The sequence below is a fragment of the Ips typographus genome, linkage group LG4, assembly GCF_016097725.1.
Source record: "Ips typographus isolate SLU linkage group LG4, UJ_Ityp_2.0, whole genome shotgun sequence".
In the NCBI taxonomy this organism is placed as follows: Eukaryota; Metazoa; Arthropoda; class Insecta; order Coleoptera; family Curculionidae; genus Ips; species Ips typographus.
In genome coordinates this window covers 12067300-12086847 of record NC_138425.1, presented here as the reverse complement: position 1 = coordinate 12086847, position 19548 = coordinate 12067300, and the positions used below count along the sequence as shown (strand labels likewise).

Here is a 19548-nt window from a genome sequence, read left to right as displayed (position 1 = left end):
AGTGCAAAAGTTTCAATTAATCCCGACGAATCGGTTTTGCCAGATTACGCCCGACATGAAATGAAACTTCATCACCCAAAACAGAAAAAGAATAAAAGTTGAATTTTCTCCGGACAGACGTTGCCGTTGCGTTATCAAAAATAAACTCTGGAAACAATCCGGCTATTCCAGAAATATCGTCTACCTGTCCGGAAACCGGTGGTAGCTTCTGTTATCGGGGATTTTCAGACGTCTTTCTACTCCCCGCCAACCCCCCGAACTTTATATTATTTACGTTTTTGAAATGTCGGATTTATTTTGTTCGGAAGTTGGGATGTACGTAAGACGATTCGAAAATTAATAACGAATCGGAGCCCAGGCGAAGTTTTGAGAAGGATTGGAGAAACTTTTTAATGAATCCACAAAATTAACAAACTTAGCAGTTTTACAAACCCTTATCATTACGTTAATATTGCTGTTTTAATTTAAGTTGGGTGAATTAAGTTAGTGTACTAAAAATTGTTAAGAAGTGTCAAATTTTATAGAGAAAATCAAACAAACGTCACAACAAAACCAATGTTGCCAAAGTGGGAATTGATGGAGAGAAATTGTTGGAGAAAATTTTTGCATATGAATATTGACATATTGGTCACGTGACATTAGAGCCACAAAATCCAGTTTAAACTGTCAAGAAAATGCAATTTTGCAATATCAGAAAGATGTTAAAATGATCACGTGAAGGGGATAGAGATGTGAAGTGAAAAAACAGTTTTATTACATTAATTAACAGTCTCAAAAATGTGCTAAAACCTTATAACGAAACCAATATCTCAAAATTCATTATTTCCACGATATTAGATTTAAAACGTCAAAACGTCGATAAGCTGGACACCTGTTTGATTAAACTGAATAACATGTATCACACATTATACCCAAAAATCATTCGTATATAATTGGCAATGGTCATTGCTACCAACGCAACCAACGTCAAATCAACTTGATTTTTGTGAAAATAGTCTTTCAAAATGTGTGACATCATCCTAATTTTGATAAACACTTTCTGAAAAACTCCGTATATCAATTGTGTTTTGTAACTTTAAAATTTTCATATTTAAAAGTGAGTTACTTTTCATCTCAATTTAACTGGGGAGTTTTGAAAAATGAAAGAAAAAACCAAATAAACTTAAACTGGAGCCTTATTCAGCTCGTCATGGGCAACTAATTTCTCTAATTATTGTTCCTCTCGCTTAAAACAGCCTTTCCAAACAGGGCAGGTAGCGGAATTTTTCTATTCCCCCGCAATTAGTTCTTTTTTAAACATCAAACCCGTTTCGGCTCGGTGGAAACAGACGGAATTAAGCTACTTTATAGCAAACTAACTACATGTACAATTTAATTAGCACGCTCGCTGAAGCTTAATTGGCTCCACGTTCGACTTATCGAATTATAAAATTAGTTTTAGAGGCGAGCTCAGCCGAGTCGAGATTGAATATTGCTGTTTTATCAGCTCGTGTAATAATGCGTTAGAGCTACACGTTGCCGCAAACGCAAACTTGGCAAACACACCGAAATCTAAACAAAATTTAACACAATATCCAACGAAAACGTTGTGGATGCAATTTCAGGAAATTAAATCGGGAGAACAATGGCGCGCTCCTCTCCTGCTAAAGCTAGACAAGGCATGTTTTCCTTATTATAGGAGAGCGAGAGAGCAATCGATACGGCAACTAGTTGATTTCGAAGCGATCCATCTGGATAAGAGCCTCTTATGCAAACCGGAAACCTGGAATTATCTTCCGAAGCTCGGGGAGACTAAAATTTTAATTGGATCCGAAAAGAAAGTGCTCGACTGGAAGATTGCCTGGTTATGTTTATACCCTTTTTATTAGGTGATTTGTTCCAGACGGTTTTCCATAAACAACCTCGATTAAATTTTAATTTTTCCCCGTTTTATTTCAAATCGGAAATTAATACTCCGCATCAAAAACTATAGTGTGGTCTAGTGTAACGCGACTATATCGAATCAAAAAAAGCAATTTCATAACCTTTATTAAAATGAACAGCGAAAACATATTGGCTTATAATATTAATAAAGCGCAATTTATTGTATTTGCTTGGGTTTAATTAACACAGTTTTAATTAAAAAAAATACCAAAACATCATATGAACAGTCGTCCCAAGTCCATTCAAATATTGAATATTAATAAACTATGATCGGGAATGATATATGGGGTCAATTTAACCACTGTTAATAACTAGAGCTCGAATCAGCTAAGAAAAGGCCACAGGCGTCATCAAACGATGATGTCACGATCTCTGTACGTCTCGCTTTAAATATTGCTGCTCTCGTTACTTTCCAAGTTGTTGCAGCCAGTCAGTGGCGTGCTATTATTTTATCAGTAAAATGAAACATTTTCGTCGTTTTTAATAAAGAAAATAAAAGACAACAAGTTTTTCAAAGGAATGGAAACTCCTTCTGCTTCTTTCTTCATAAATTGTAAGACGTTACTGACGATTTCACGGCCTTGGCTGTATATGATAACACCTTTCTTTCCAACCTTTTTGAAAGACATTTTGACAAAATAACGTTTTTTATTCATAACACTATGTGAACTTCAACTGCGACCATCAACAATACAACCAAAACACCAGACTAAAACGGAACCTAACCTAACCCCCTAAGTCTCCCTGTCCGCCACTACATTTTTTTAAACTTGGCAACACCGTTTAGAGTGCCGGCTAGTAAAAGCATATAAAAAGGTCCAAATGTCCCTGGCCGCTGCCGCATCTGTTTTAATTGTGTCCAAGTAAAAACCGTACTACGTTGCCAAGTGGCTTTTTGACCGCTTAACAATATATTTTCGGGAATATTTTAATAGGACGCCTCTGATTATATCTAATGCGACGGCAACTGTAGAAGGAGAAAGAAATAGTTTTAAAAACTGCGTCATTGATGATGCGGTGGCCTTTTCTCATCTGATTCGAGCTCTACACAAATAGACAAAAATTGTTTTTTAATATCTGATGGTTAAATTGATTCTGTTTTAATCCACTATTAGAGCTTTTTAAAAAAATTTCCAATTACACTTTTGACAAAAACTGCATTTTTCGAATTTTTAACAAGTTCTCTTAAAAATGTTACAAAATTAATTAAACTGGCTAATTAAACTGTTAAACTGGCCTCTGTAGCTTTTTCATGTTCAAAAAAGTGCTTTTTTATGCTTATTCCAACTGATAAATGACCATATCGCCCCTCTAGCAGCTCTTCAAGTTTCCAAGATAATGTAATTGACTTAAATCATACTCTAATATACTTAACATTTAAGTAATAAGTGTCAAGGTACTACTTTTCGTAAAAGTCACTATCAAAACAGTCAGTCCTACAGAAAAAAAGCATTAAACTAAATGTACGATTGTTCTTTTTTTGTTACGTCATTTCTTTTAGGCAGATGAAATTAGCACATTTTTCAATACAGTTTACACTTCTCAAAAATTTAATAAAATTAACAAATTTTGTTAATTTGGGAGAAGAAATTACTTCATAATAGTTATAAAACAATACAATTTTATACTAACATTACCATTTTGATATTATTAGAGTTTGAAAAAAATCGAGCAGCTGGTTGTCTGTAAAACTTCCAGGAAGAAATCGTCGTAGGTAAGGACTTTTCCGCCGGAACGTAATTGGTCCGCGTATAATGTTTTATATAGAGAAGAAGTTAAACTCCCGTTTTATTTCCTCTTTTTAAGCTCAAATAGATAATGCTTGTCGACGATCCCCGAGCTTACTTAATGCCCTCCACTGTCGAGGAAATTGCATTTTATTTGGAAAATACGAACAGCTTTGATGCTAAAAGTCAGTTTTCGCGTTTGCTAATCTAAGTTTTCTTTTTCGAATTGTCGGTATGAAAGTTTAGCTTATTATATAAAAGTGTAAATTTGCAACGACCGTAGAGTCGAGTGAGTGCTCAAAATGCAATTAAAACTGCGAAATTGTAGGAAACAAAATTGTTTAAACAACACCGAGGTCCCCGCGCTGTTAATCTCATAAAACAACAGATGAAATATTAGTATTTGCGCAAATGCGTTTTGTGCAAAACGGCGTCGATCCGTAAACAAAATCGTCCAATTAAATATTTATGAATACCTCCTAATTTGTTAAATTTGCAGTTAGGAAAAGGTAAAACTGCAAACTCCTATGAATGAATCTAATTAACGACCCAAAGGAGAGGCATATTTTAATTAGTTCAATTAGCGTTAAAAAACCGTTTGCTAATGACACACTTTTTTTCGCTTTGAACGCGTTAGTTTCACTTTTTCGAGGGGGTCCTTTTCACCGAAGAGGCTTTTAATTAATCCAAATTTAATTATCAAAAATTATTTGAAATAAATTATGATGTATTAGAAATTTGCTAGTTTCAATGAACTGAAAGGTTGAAAGTTCTTGTTCAGCTTGTTTTATTGTTTATACATCTTTAAGAAATGCTTCTCAACTTACTACTTTTTTGGAAAAATAATAAAAATTGTTCTGGTTTTTGTTTTGTAAAAGAAATAGGCCTCTCTGAAACAGGTTAGGCCTGCAATACTATTATCACTTCTGTTCGACAAAAAGCCCATTTTGGATTTTTCTTCAATAAAAGTGCAATATCCGGCTTTCTGTATTGTAGAAGTTAACGTCAGTATAACATGTGTGTGTGTGTGCAGGCCATAATCGGATTGTTACTGCGGTCATTACCGAGCCTCGCAAGCCTTTATCTTTGATAGAGCCCATTTTAATGCAGTGCAGGTCTAATTTCAACCATGTTTGTTCGCAATTACGGGTTGAAACTGAGACCCCCGAATCGATCGAAAAACCAGATAAAAGGCAAATTAAGTTTTTAAAGGACATCGACGTACGGAGAATAAACGAGAAACACGTAGGGGACGAAACGCAAACCTTTCCGAAACAAATTGTCCGGCCCTTTTTCGTCCTCTCTCCCTATATCGTCGAAAACGAATTGGAAACGGCGGAGAATTGCTTGTTTCCGAACTAGGACGCAATGTTTCTGGTCTTCTCTCCTTTGAAAAATTGAATACATAAAGGGAACAGACGTGCTAAAAAGGTAAAAACCGTTCGGAACTTTAAAAGTTTCATTCCCCTTGGAATACGGGTCTGTTTTCGATCGGTCGTCGACTCTAACCGAAACAATACATTTCCGAACCTGTACGTTGTAGGCAGACACAATTTTACTAACAAAATTACATTGTTTTAAGTTGACAAAGAAATTCCATTTATACTCGCTGTAGTGTTTTAGCTGACGTAGTTTACTCCAAAAAGACAAGATTCTTATTCTTTTCATTACAAATAGCTGAATGAAAACTGTGTTAGCATTGTAATATTGACACTACTATTAACAGTTTGACATCCATAAGAATATTATTTACCGGTAAGGTAAAGTAAAATTGGAAAAAAAGTTCAGTGTAACAGGAATCTTGCCTGTGGTTTGAAATTTAAGCACCCTGTAACTCAGTTATTTTTGGGAGTTCAGGGAGGTTGAAGCACTCAAATTAAGCATTTTGAGCTCGTCTTTCCAGTGGTGTTGAGCAAAAATTTCTATCTGAAAAGTTGCGTACAGGGTGATCAAAAACACTCAATCACCATATTTTCATGTACACCCTGTACAGTGGAAGCAAACTTACGATGCTGAGCTAAGAAATTGAATAGAAACATTTTTGGTGTCTTGCAAATTTTTGTAATTTTTAAGCTTTTCGAGTTATTTAGAAAAAACTGGTTTGGTGCAACAAATTTTCAAATCAGTTGAAGTTATGGTTTGAAATTTGAACAACCTATAACTTGGTTATTTTGGCGAGTTCAGGGTGGTTGAACCACTCTAGAGGGGTAGAATAATAAATTCTATTTAAAAAATTGCGTACAGGGTGACAAAAAATTTCCTGGTAAAGTAGTACAGTATTTACCTATCACTAAGAAAAATACAGAGAGTCTTTTCCAATCCAATATAGCAATAATTAACTTAAAAAATTAGTTGAAATTTAATCGTTGTAAATGCAATTTAAAATTTTTCACTTTGTATCAAAAAATATGAAATCACAAAGTCCTTTCCCCGCATTTTGCCGTCGGGCAATAAAGCATTTTATAAAGTTTTATTAAGCGGTAATTGGAAAAGTAGGTAATTCGTTATTGTCCCGACGTCGCATCAAATAAAAACTGAAAACATACAAAAGAGGGGGAGAGAGCTTTTTGCATTTCGTTTTGTTTCAGAGTTAATTCAGTTGCCGCATTGTTTTCAGCTTAATAATATTATATAGAAAAATTACCATTTCCACAAAATCACTTTCATGATTCTTGTTCGGTCTGCGCATAAATATCGCCCCTAATCTGTCCAACTCGTATGAACACAAAGAATAAATTTTCATTTCCATCGCATGGCGGCAACAATTTGTCCACAATTAGTGCATTTTAAATGCACCCTCGCATGCAGTTCCGAGGACACAGGTCTTTTTCTGCTTCTCCGTAATTACACGTTTTTTTTTTCTGATTTGTTTAATCTGTGCCAGCTTACATGGAACCTATTAGATTAACCTGAAATCCGAAAACAAAGTGGCCCTAATCCATTACCAGTTTTCTGGGCAGCACTAATTTAGTTGAGTGGCATAGAACATACTTTTGTGTACATTGTTTACTCACTACCAATTTATTTATATGCCTCTAACCCTTTAGTTCATAAATCAAAAAGTGATTCTGACCTTTGTGTCAGTTTAAAAATAAGTATTTACTTAACAAGTGTGGAAAGTGGTATTTTTGGTAAAGCAGTTAAAGTTAAAACTTTACCGCACTCTTTCCCACCTGTGTTAGGTACAAAATTTGTCCTAGTAGTATCAATTTTCGATAAATTGAACGAAAATGTGTAGTTTCTGTTTGAAAAAATCGATCAAAACACGTCAGTTACAGCAAGTCCCTGAAATTATTATTTGAGCAAAAACTTGGGCCACCGTGTTGGGTCATACAGGGTGTCAAAATGTCAGTTGCATTTTGGCTTACTTCAAAAGATTTAACTTCTTAACTAGTGCCATTATTAGTGTGGTAGATGTTTTTCATCAGAAAATTAAATTAATTAGAAAATTTGTATTTCTTCAAATAATTTTTTTACCTCCCTGTGTAGTTATGTAGTGTATAATTCTTCTCCAGAGTTTCCATTTTAACAGCTCAAAAGACGGTTATTTTGTTATAGTTACAGTGTGTATAAGTACATCAGCTTGCAGCCTTTCAAATCCTCATTTTTGCACCCTGTAGAGCAACACAAACATTTCAATTTAGACTTATTTTTACGGGAAAAACATATTAAACTAAAACTAAAAAATAAAAATGCGAATTTCGAAAAGGTGCACCGAAGTAGGAAAAATAACACTAACCTACCTTCTTGTTTGGTTTTATACACTCTGTACAATTTTTAACTGAGTTAAACCAACTTAATTAACCCACCCAAGTTGAAAAAAAGTGCTCTGGCGGTAATAATCATTGTAGGTTTTAAAGGGGGGCCAATAAACAGCGTATGTTTGCAATATTCCCCAACGTTAAATTTGCACATTATGAGCGCGGTTCGCAGTGTAAACAACGCTGTTTGCGCGTTCATATTTTAACTAGCTTTGGAAAAAAACAAATAAAAACCGTTATTGGTGTGCCGTGTTGAAAAAAAAAACGGGATAAAGCAAATTTACTTAATTGACGATCGGTAAACGGTACGCCAATGTGTTTGTTTATGACGGGGTTACCTGTGTATTTGTTTTGTTGCGCACGTCAGCTGAATTTTGGTTGTTGGCAGAGTGAGACATGAAGCAAAATGGGTTAGACTAACAGAGAAAGAAAAAACAGTTACAGTGAAACGTAAATGCTAATAATAATAAAGTACAAAACGAAAATCTCAGGTTCAAAATAACAAATCCATCATTTTCATAACAATGATATCGACAGATATCTTTAAACTACTAAATCAAATACAGTGTAATGGATCTACCGGGTGTTTAAAATCAGAATAGGTAAGTAACTTTCAGTGACTTTTTTCTGTCGGATTTAGAACTAAACTCACTTTAAACTCGGTTTTAAAAAAGCAAGGTGATGTTCATCTTCAAAATGTTGTGTTTTTTCCGAAAAATTGTCCAATAATTTTCATTCTTTGTAATCCATGTTTAGTACCAATTTGCCTCAAACAAAATTAGGACGTTTAATCACCTGTACAAGATTTGATCTTCGCCCTTTCTGTCCTAATCTGGCAGACAAAGGGGGGGTTTATAGACGGTTTTCCAAGGGGGGGTGTGAGCAAACAAGCAAAAAATGTCAGCCTAAGCGGCGTAAATACCGATACAGCGGTTTTTTTCTTTGTCTCTTTGCTGAGTTGAAAGCAAACAGAAAGCGTACCCGTAATAATGTACGGCATGAATTATTAAATTTCAGCAGGAGGGGAAAAAATGGCGTCACCTGGAAATGAACGCTTTACGGGTTATTTTTCCGCCCCTTGTCAAATATACAATCTTAATCGATAATTATTCCGCAACATAAGAATAAGCGGAGTAAGAATTTGCAAATATTTATTGGTTATATCTCAACGCCGCACCCGACTTATTTTGAGGCCCCTTTCCGAACGCGTAATCGGCTTAGAACACTCTAAATCATTAGCAATGCAAACAAAGGCCTTAAGAGCTGCAAGAGACCAAGCCGGAGACGACTTGAGGTGTACCTTTTGCGGAAAAGATAACCGAGAAACCTTGTCTATAAGACTGTGATGAAATGCTGATGCTCTCCTAAGTGTTTACGTTTACTTAGGATCGTAGACGAGGTCAGATTTTGTCGCTCTATATTGGCAGAGGTATTGCTCCATCGTGTTGTTGAGAATATTGTCTAATAACCAGAAGATTCTTAAGTTAAATATTGAGAGAGTTGATGAAAATATAAAAACGTCCGTTTTTTCACCAGGAACTATTTTATGGTGTAGTCTTCAATTGTACTAAACAGTCACTTAAGGGAATCACACATTTGTTATCAAAAAATTGAATAACAAGGTGGTCCAAAACAGATTTTGGTTGAAAAACCAAGAAACATGAGGTTTTATAAATACGAGGACGTCGGATATATACAAGGGGATACGGAGAAAAATAAATATCGTAGTTCAAATTGAATTTCCAGGAGTGTGTCGGCTTCAAATACATTATATACATGGATTCCGCATTCTGGAAATAAATACCGTTTCCGGCCAGACAGGATGCATTGTTCGTTTGGCGAACGCCGTTGGAAATTAAACGGTGAAAAATATGTATTTCCGACTGCATTTTCAGGCATTAAATAGAAAATAAGAGAATTTTCTCCAATAAAACGAGTTTGTTATTATGCAAGGGCTAATTGCCAAGGCGCTGCCTTAATGTTATGTAGTGAGTATAACCTGGAATATTGCCATATTTTGTTCTAAATGCTTTTGTAAAAAGGGAAACGTAATATACACGTTTATGCTTTTAATGTAGCATTAGGAAACAAATCAAAGGTGTACTAGTTAGTGCTGAAAATAATGACAAAATGTTTTAAAGACAATTAACTGCATAAGAAATAATTCCAACATAATGACATCCATACCGATAACAAGAGTGGAAGAATGCAGCTCACTGTATCTGTAATTACTTACCAACAAGTAGCAATTACGGTTTACGCCAGCCCATTTATATTTCACTGGATCATGTGACTCACCTGAAATGAAACACACAACTTATTAATAACAGAGAAAATAATTACAATAACTTTGCTGAATTAATAATTCTTCTAGCCTACATAGTTATGGAAGAAGAATTGAAAACAAATTGCCTTATAAACTGTTTTCCACCATGCAGTTTATGCATAATCCAGTAGTTTACGTCATTTTCTTATCATAATTTCGATCCAGGTTCACTGAGTCGAAGACCTATTTGCATTGAGACGATTACATAAAGAAACTATTTATATAAAAGTGACATAACTAGGCCACCAAATGTTGGAGTACACTCACAACAACCAGAAAGGTGGTGGTAAACGGGTTATGAATATTCAAGCACCTTCATTAAGTGATTTTTACGGGGACAAAATAATGAAGTTTGTAATAAAGTGGAAAAGGTTTACCACAAGCCTAAAAGGTTATTAGTTTTTATACGTCCTTTTTGAAAGCCTATTAATATAAGTAAGCATTTTCCTTAGCTTTGACGTCTCTATATTTAAATATTTCTTTTCAGAGACAGAAAGCCAATAATGTTTTATGAAAATCTGTTTTGTGGAATTAAGTTTTTGAGTTCAAATCGTGTTTTAGAAAAGTTCTTACTGCACGGTTTGCAAAGAACCAAATATGTTAGAAATAGACTTGTTCTGCGTTATTCAATTTAGTACAAAAATGGAAATATATAAAATCTGATAGAAAGGAAAGAGTGAACAGCAAAACATTAAGACAGAAGCAGTGAAAAACTGATTTTAGAGATACTATGTTTGTTTACAGGAAGAGGAAATTATCGTTCTTACATATTTCTATTAGAAACTGAACAACAGTTTTTAGCTGGAAGGTTCACTAGCGGCGAAACCGTCTAACCTATCAATCCATGTTAAGAACTTTTTAGAAAGCTCATTCCATTGACTCTCCATTGATGTATAAAACTCTAGCAAAAATAATGCAATTAAGAGGGTTTTTGAATATTAAACAAAAGGATACACCAAAAAAATTGAACAAAGTTGACGCCCTCTAGTGGCCAAACGGTACCACTAACCAACCGACTTTTCTACGTAAAGGGAAAGCTCATTTCATTGGCTGTCCATCGACATATAAAAGTAAATACAAAGTGTTACAAATACGCGTGTTATTTACGGTTTACAGACAGGGTGCCCCAGAAACACTTTTTGACTGGTTAGGTCTAATTTGACCCTGGAAAATTAAGAGAACACGGTTACATGAGCCACTACTACTACCCTTTACAACCTACTACGATGTAATGCACAGAAATTTCTTGAAAAACCGATTTTGCAAATGACAATTTTCGTAAGGGTCAAATTTGCCTGAAACACCACCACTATTCCAATGGGTTTTGCGTTATGTTGGCCACTTAGTGCAAGCGAAAATCGATTTTAATGATTTTTTTCTACAGTTTTGCTGCGGATGTAAATTTGACACTCACTGTGTTTGTGTCAAATATCAGGGCCGTACCTGAACGATTTAAAAAAAAATCCCTCAAAGAAGTTAGAGTGGTTACAGTCAAGAAAAACGTTTAGTTAGCTTTGGAGCCCTCTGGCGGCCAAACGAAGCACCCTATTAATACAAACGGCCTTATTTTTGGAAAGCCCGTTATATTTTCTATCTATCGACATAAAATGTCTATACAAAGTGTTGCAAATAAACGAGTTGTTTGATAATAAAGACAGTTTTGACTGAATTTGACAGCTACTACTTTAACCTTCAATAACTCGAAGGGATCAATTTAAAGAATACATTTTTCAAATAAGTAACCTAATACAAACTGACCTTAATTTTGAACGGAGAATCAGACAAAGTTATAAGAATATGGTGTTTTTTGACCATCCTGTATAATATATTTTATCGTTTCTCTTCACCCACTCTTAGAACAAACCTTGTATAACACGACAAAACACAAAAACCAAGAAAAACACGTTTCCTGATATGCACAAATTAAAATTATTGTTTTGGAGACTGAAAATATTAAATTTCACAAAAAACGGTAAATATCTCAGAAACGGATACAGAAAAGTGTATGACCTTAATACACGAAATATGTCTAGAATTTGAGGTAGAATCCAAAAATGCTATAATATACAAGGTGTCCCATTTAAACTAAGCAACAGTTGATATCTACTTCGGGTTAAATCGTTGCACATATATTTTCTTATTAAAAAATGTTTTTTAGACTCTCCAGTCGTGGTAATTTAGAAAATTAGTGGGTAGGTTAGGTTAGTTATTGGGAATTACTGGGCATTACAAGGAATTAGTGGACATTATTGGCATATTAGGAATTAGTGTACAAAATTGTACTCAGCGGTTTACCCCTCGGTAGCATCCCACTTTTTGCTTTATTTTAGTAATTGCATTATATTTCAATTCAAATATACTGTAAAAATATCCTAAGGTTGGCATGTTTTTCTTTAAAAAATTACTTAAAAACGATGGCAGATACAAAAGTTTCTGAATTGGAAACAAATATAAAACAATTACTGATTTAAATTTTCCATACTTTTAAAAGCAATATTGATTTGTACGACTTATTAATTATGAATAAGAAAGTGCATCAAGATGACATATTACAGTGTTGTTATTACAATTTTAAAGTTCAAAATAGCACCTTGAACAGTTTTTCCCTCGTTTGCTATCACTAACAAATCAAATTAAAACATACCTAGTGGTTAAAATTGGTAATCCTTTATTTGAGACACCCCGGACAAATCGATTGTACGCAATTTTTAACAACAACCAAAACCGGCGTAACAACAAAATGGCGGCCTTGACCCTGTACAACAACTTATTCACCTGCAAAGTGGAATTTCAAGTTTGCTCGACGAAGCATGGCACAAAACTGCGCGTTTCCTCTTGCTAATGTTTCTTGCTAGATTTAACAAACTGGATTACTTCAATGTGGCCACGTAACGTCGTGGATTTATTTTTATTTCGCTTTATACCCCGGCCGTAACAGCTTTTTATTTATTTTTTTTTATTCCCTCATTCTTTTTGACTTGCCGGCCTTATTGTGACATTGGCACGAACGCTATTACCGTCCGTTTTTTTCTTATTGGTCAAAGTTACGGCCGCGTTATTGCCACAGAACAGGAAAGGTCAGGACCGCGTCCCTGATGATGTCTTACCACATTTTAGCACATTTATAAACATTAAAAAGTCAAGAGATTACTGTAGTTTAATTTATTCTTCTATTATAAGTGGTATTATGTAATATCCAGCGTAAACAATTGAATTAAATATTCAATCTCCGTCGTTATTCAAATCAAAGGTTTGGCATTAGTCAGTGAATTTCCTAAACACCTGGTTGCCACGTGTATTAGTCACTCCTGTCAAACAATAAATTTCAAATTAATTCAGGAATGTAACGTATTGATCGGCGCGATCGTATATTTCCGTATTTTCGGCAATGAAATTTTTAAAAAGGTTAAAAATGTCCGATCTGGCTGCCCGGAGAACGTTTTTCCCGTTCGAGTCCAGAAAGAAATATGGACGATTCCCGGCAATAAATGTCGTCCCGGAAATATCCAGTAGTAAATAGAAAATATACACTATCTTTTAGTCCGCGTAGGGTAATTCATATCCATTTGAAAACCATCAGATTTGACTGAGCACGCCTTTGGGAAAAGCCCCAGACCAACGGCTGGCTTGTTTCAAATAAAAATATACTGTGTCGGGAATAAATCGTTATTATTTAATAATTCCCACAGGCCGGGTCTGGATTTTGTATAGTAAAAGTCAAAGAATTTTTTTTATTAATCATATTTTTCTACCAAAGAACAAATTGAAGAATAATTTAATTGAAAAGTTGCCAAAATTGCAATTTTATACAATTATATTAGTCATCTAAACAAGCAATAGCACTCAATAGTCATGTTTGTATATTGATCTAGTCTATACGTATTATTTCCACTTTTGTACTATAATAATAAATTGAATGATCAACTCAATTTGTCCTATAAATCCACTGGCTCGTCCGTCATATAGGACATTTATTATTAAAACCCATTGACATTAATAAAACGATAACAAAAAAACAATCCTGACACTTTACAATTGTTTTTTTTTTAAATATTATAACTCGACCGTAGAAAATTGCGGCAGCACTTAGTCATTTATTAATTTTATATCGAGAGCCATCTGTCATTAATGCTGATGCGATTCCTGCATTGAATAATTGTTTTATTTAACTGCAGTGATGTCACATTTTTTTTAGTTCCTTGAAGTGTCATAATTCTTGTCGAAGCAGGAGGTTCCCAGGCCAATCAAAGACCGTCTGTCAGTCCATTGCCCCTTACCAAGTAGTAAACCAGTACAGAATGTAACACCTGGCAATGGCCTTCGTGAGACTGACGTAATTTTCATTATTCTAATGGAATGGTAGTCGTCTCGCAGGTAAATACACTTTATTACTTCACCGTATGTCCCTGTGTGTAATGTGCTCGCTTGAGCGATAGCAAATAGTGCTGGCGAAGCAATGTCAAGTGTTGTTTTCCGCTATCCGCTAGACCGCTGACCATCTGACATTCGTCACGCCGGAATTCCAAACAATAAATTTCCGTTTACCACTTAATATTTTACAGGCGGCCTCTTCAGGAATACTGACCCTCCGGCTTGAGGAGGGAGCGTTATGTGCGTGTTAAACTTCCTAAACTTTTTTATGAGGTTCTTAGCGAATTCACCGACTTTATGGACAAAGTTTCTCCTTTTAAAAGATGTGTTTTTAAACTTTTCAGACGGATCCGACCTCTAATATTTAAGAGATTCGTGGCCGGACCACGTTTAGGTGATGGTTTGAGTCCCTGGTCTGCTAGACGTTTGCTTTATATTCTAGAGTTTATTTAGAACAGTTTTCCTTAATGTGTTTGGTTGTCGGAGTGGGAAGAGTTTATGTTCAGGTCAGAACTTTTAAATATTTCAGTATTTCTCAAACTGGTACGTGAGAGCAATGTTTTATATCAATATCTTATTCATCTACTAGACTGATATTGTTTATGATTACACATAGGTACATTATTTAAAACTTAGGTAAATGTATTATGTAATGTGAAAACTATACAACACATTTGGCCACGAAAAAATTCTGGAAAATATTTTCCGGGAATGAAATAGTATAACAAAAATACGATGAACTTAATATTGGTCTATGCAAATTCATGCACTTTCTGTCCTGTAAAGTGTTACAATGTTCCTCTTGAACCCTAATCGGTATTATCTTCACATTTTCCAAATCATGTAACTAAACCGATAAAAACTGAAATTTCTATATTCCCAAGATCGGTCAAGCTTAACGATACTCTTAATGATATAGATAACAAAGCAGTACTTGGCAGTACTGGCCGTACACAGGAATGGCTAAATTATACCAAATAAGACGAACGTAGCCCCTGGGCTGCTGGTCGAAGAGCGGAAAAAAAAAACACGTTCCTGCCTTGGTCTAACAAAGTCTATCATTGAACTTACACGATTTAGCCTTGAAGTACCAACGTACTAAAGCCTGATCTACGCAAAGGTACAAAGACCTTTAGGTAGTGCATGGAATCGTAGAACCAGGGACGTACCGCTTGACTGATTTTGATCGTGTTGTCTTTTCCTGGGCTCTCGTAGTGCTTTGTGAATAGCTGCAAACTCTACTTTAACGAGTTAAAGTAAACTTTTCAAGCTCAGCGTTAACAAGAGGAAATAGAGTGATTGAACCGCATCTCAGCTCCGCCACTGACTGGAATGCGGGTATTATTTAAAACGTAACAGGAACAAAAAGACCAAACAGTTCGTGATCATGAAACTCGAATAAAGAGCCAAAGACAAGTTTATTTACATGTTACATTACGAGAGCAAGAGAGAGAAAGCTTCATGAAATCCGCTTCTATCTGCATATACAACGTATAAACAACCATCATTTTGGAATTGAAACAGAGAGGAACAATTTTACACAACGGCATGGCAACGAATCAAACACAGTTAAATCCGCTCTGTGACAATCTTTGACAAGTTCTCGCCGGAATTGGAATGCTTCCAAGAGATTAAAGCCCTCCTCAAACAAGGGGCGGTGGACGATCAGATATGCCGGCATTATGTTGCGCCTTATTTAAAATGGAAAAGAATGGAAAAGGTTTTTCTTGAGGGACTCTCTCGCGAAACCGGGCTGAAGGGAAAAATAAACTCCACGGTCTTTGAGACCGGCCCGGATTTTATATTCAATTTTCATTCCTCCTACCCCAGCCCACACCGACAAACTAAGATTGAATAATTGAATTTTTTACTTATTTTATTATTGAACAGGCAATTTGTCACCTTTGTTCGACTACGCACACAATAAGATGAAAATCGATAAAAAGGAAAAATGTGTGTCACACACGCTTTTATTGTAACATAACCTGGGGTTAAACTTGCACACAAGAGACGGGTGTTAACGTACTTTTTTATGGGCCTTAAAACCTAACCGTAGGGGAAAATTTTACATGCGTGAAAAAAACATTTTATATCGCCTACAAAATTCTCCAAGACAAATAAAATCGTTTTATTAGTTGGTTCAATGCATTTTATCAGCCAGTAATTTTATGTTTCAATTTAGGTGCAAAGAAACCTAAATGAACTAAACATTTTTTTCTGGGGTTGAAACGATTTTTTTGCAGTCAATTTGGCAACGTTGAACATCAGAGTTACCCAATTTATCTCTGAAAAAAAAGGTAAAACACTAAAACTAAAAATAATGCATTGTTAAGACTTCATAGCTTAATATTATGTCAAATAGACACTAATGACTGCTATACTGTGTTTTTGTCAAATTTCAATTTTTTTTGTATTTATTCAGGTTAGCATTACTCCCCACATTGAAAAGTAAGTGAAAAGTGCACAAACTTTTCCTACTTTTGTGTAGGTTAAGATTAACTATCATAGACAGTTCTCAGTCCAGTTCACTCCATATCACACTTTGACAAGTGGTTATAGGCTATTGCGTTCTGTATTAATAACAGGGTAACGTGATTAAACTGACTCATTTCCCTTCATAGTAGACTTAATCAAGCCGCTTCACCAAGTCGGCTCAGTTAAGCCTCGTAGTTATCGCAGCTTTTCTTGAAGATTGGAAAAATATAAAGTCAATCCTATTTTAAGCCTTTACTATTGAAAAAAAAATGGAATCAAATAAGATTAAAGATTTAAGCTTTGTTTATAATAAAAATCGACAGAGAAAGAAGCTAAATGTCATTTAAAAACTTCACAATCCGTATACATTGCATTGCCTTCTTGTTCTAAGCCGCTTCAAATAGACTTGGTAAGTTCAAGCCTGATAAAAAAGAGACTTGACTTGACTTGAATAAGCCGCTTGAGATAACGGCTTGTAGAGTATATATCGCAGTTTTTCAAGCCGCTTACCTTCAAGCGCCTTGACTAAGCCTACGATGTATAGGGGGTCAATCAATGTTTAAGAAATCTCGTTTATGTGCTCTAAAAGCCAACAGATCGCTAAATTTTTCACAAAATGTCTAATTGATTACAAAATTAAATTATAATTTTCATAACAAATAAGAGCAATTAATTAATAAGTTTCTGAAATAGCTAAATTTTAATTTTTTTCAATTAACAGACTTTTCAGTTAAATTCTGATTGAAACTAAATGGCGTGACGAATTTACGAACCTGTCAAAGTGTTTTTCCTTAGTGACACATCACTAATTACCACAACACTAAAAAAACACTATAGAGAACCAAAATACGAATTCGATCGAAATGCACCTGAAACGCGACCTATTCCATACATGCACCAGCGTAACTGATAGCGGCAACAACGAACGGGTTGCGGCACCACCAGTACCACAATTACAGCGTTGCCGTATGTCTGAATAAAAAATTAAAGGTAACAATTTTTTTTTATAGATGATTATATGATAATGGTTGTACTCTAAGTCATTTCTGGCAATTTGCAACTTATGAATGAAATTTATAGATTTTAGCCTAAAATTCCAATACTAAAAAAAAAACAATTTTTTTGTTTCAACTGTCAATGTTTCCAACATTTGTCATAGTATATTATGAACATTAACTAGATGAAAATTTTGGATTAGGTTTGGCAACATAGCAACCATACGTGTCGCATAGGCCGTGACGATTAGAAAAAAAAAACTCGATGCGTCCTATTAGTAAGCGGCGTTGCCGCGTATTTATTTAAAATCCAAATGATGATACTCATCATATTTGTGTTTTTTTTTTGTGTTATTGAATCCTTATTTACTTTAGAAAGATATTATTCAATTTCAAAAGTATACACAAAACGATTGTTTGTCAAAACGGTAAACGGTATTTTTGTTGGCTCCTACATTCAAACTTTAAAATAACATCCGTTAATATAAACTTTTTCAAGCTCAACGACCATTCCCACAGCGGCTAAGTTAATTAAACATTAATTTTCATATCTTGAAGCCAACTTAGACAATGGCGTGTAGGTTATGCACTGTTACCATCTTCATTAATTCCACGAGTTCAGTTTCTCTAGAGTGACTGTGTCAATAAACTTCATACACACACGCTATACAGAGTGTGTGCGTATATTTAGCAATAATTAGTTAATTAACTCCATAAAGCCAATAGCAGAAAATAAAACGAGAAATCAGTTAAAATCAGTGGCGTAGAAACAACAATTTTTTGATTTAGAATGAGTACGAGCTTACTTTTGCAATAACCTGAATCATTTCAAATTGATCTTCTTGTATCATTAACGCAAGTTTCGTTTTGGAACAGGATAAATACAGGTAAGCTTTAACTGGAAATTTTACATTAAATCATCTCATGATTATCTTGCTCGTCAACTTGGAAAAAACGTTTGACAAAAAACGATCAAAGTCCTTAAATCAAGATGTAAAAAGTAGATTGAAAACTAGATATGGTTTAATCACTTTTCTTGGTGAATTTTGGGAAACTGGAAATAAAACTGCTATTGAGTTACCAACAGGCGAGGATATTACATTGAACACATATCATTTGCATCACTGAAGATCAACCAGTTGCAAAAGTTATGAAATATATGGGAATGACAATTTTTAGGATTTATCAGAAAGGAACATCCAAAAAAAGAAAGCAATTATGACACTTATCAGCACTTTTTACAATAAATAAAAAAAGAATTTACAATTCTCTTATAAAAAGTATAATATAACATACACCTTGCACGTGTATAGCTATTGAAAGAAATAAGAGAAGAATTACTCAAAGTTGTAGAAGTAGATTTTTGAAGACATGATAAGACATCCACTAGTAATATTAGAATCCAACACCGGCTCCCTAAGAAGAACTAAAATCACCATGGAAGCAAAAAAGAAGGAATATCACTGCAAAATTGGTAAAGAACGATTGGAAAAACATCTGGAAAAGAGATCAAGAGGAATGGAGATTCGAAATATTAGGTGACATACAGAATATTGTTTATGAGATTTATTAGGCAAGTTGAAAGATTTTGATATGAGATTGGTTTTAACAGTCTTAAGAGAAGTCGTTCTTAAGGCAAAATAGAAAAAATTCTGTTTGAAAACGCTAAGTAAAGATTAAATAACAAGATTCGATACCGTTAACTTATTTCCTATCGACTACCAATAAATGTTCACAGTGATCATTTTTCTATTAAGAAGCACCTTCCAATATTAAGTTGGTGAACAACAGTAACATGATTTTGAATATGTTTTGACATAAAAAAGCAAAAGCTTTTCAGGTTTAGAAGTTTGGATAACTTTCAAATTTTGCAATATGAAGTTTGGTTGGGTTAAGCTAGTTTTCTTCAAACAAAAAGAATAGAATTTCAATTGCTTGCACAAGCAGATTGAATTGATAGTATCAATTAT

At 34.5% G+C, this 19548-nt stretch overlaps 1 protein-coding gene and 1 long non-coding RNA gene across 13 annotated transcripts in view; one reads left to right on the top strand and one right to left on the bottom strand.

Annotated features, from left to right (window-relative positions):
* The window catches only part of heph (polypyrimidine tract-binding protein 1 heph), a 128306-nt gene that overhangs the window by 32929 nt on the left and 75829 nt on the right, over window positions 1–19548 (bottom strand). Inside the window, exon 2 of one of the 11 annotated variants that reach the window (XM_081979226.1) lies at window positions 9648–9709. The exons of 8 other annotated variants lie outside the window; for them this stretch is intronic. The gene's annotated coding sequence lies outside the window, so the exon portion shown is untranslated. Of the gene's footprint in view, window positions 1–9647; window positions 9710–12381; window positions 12491–17356; window positions 17497–19548 lie in introns of those variants that run through there. 2 more of the 11 variants (XM_081979224.1, XM_081979227.1) reach the window with 2 other exon arrangements.
* Window positions 7318–19548, top strand: part of LOC145728753 (uncharacterized) — a 30038-nt gene continuing 17807 nt past the window's right edge. The window contains exons 1-2 of one of the 2 annotated variants that reach the window (XR_014178155.1): window positions 7318–8013; window positions 13933–14111. This is a non-coding gene — a long non-coding RNA (uncharacterized LOC145728753). The remainder of the gene's footprint in view (window positions 8014–13932; window positions 14112–19548) is intronic. The other variant, XR_014178156.1, reaches the window with a different exon arrangement.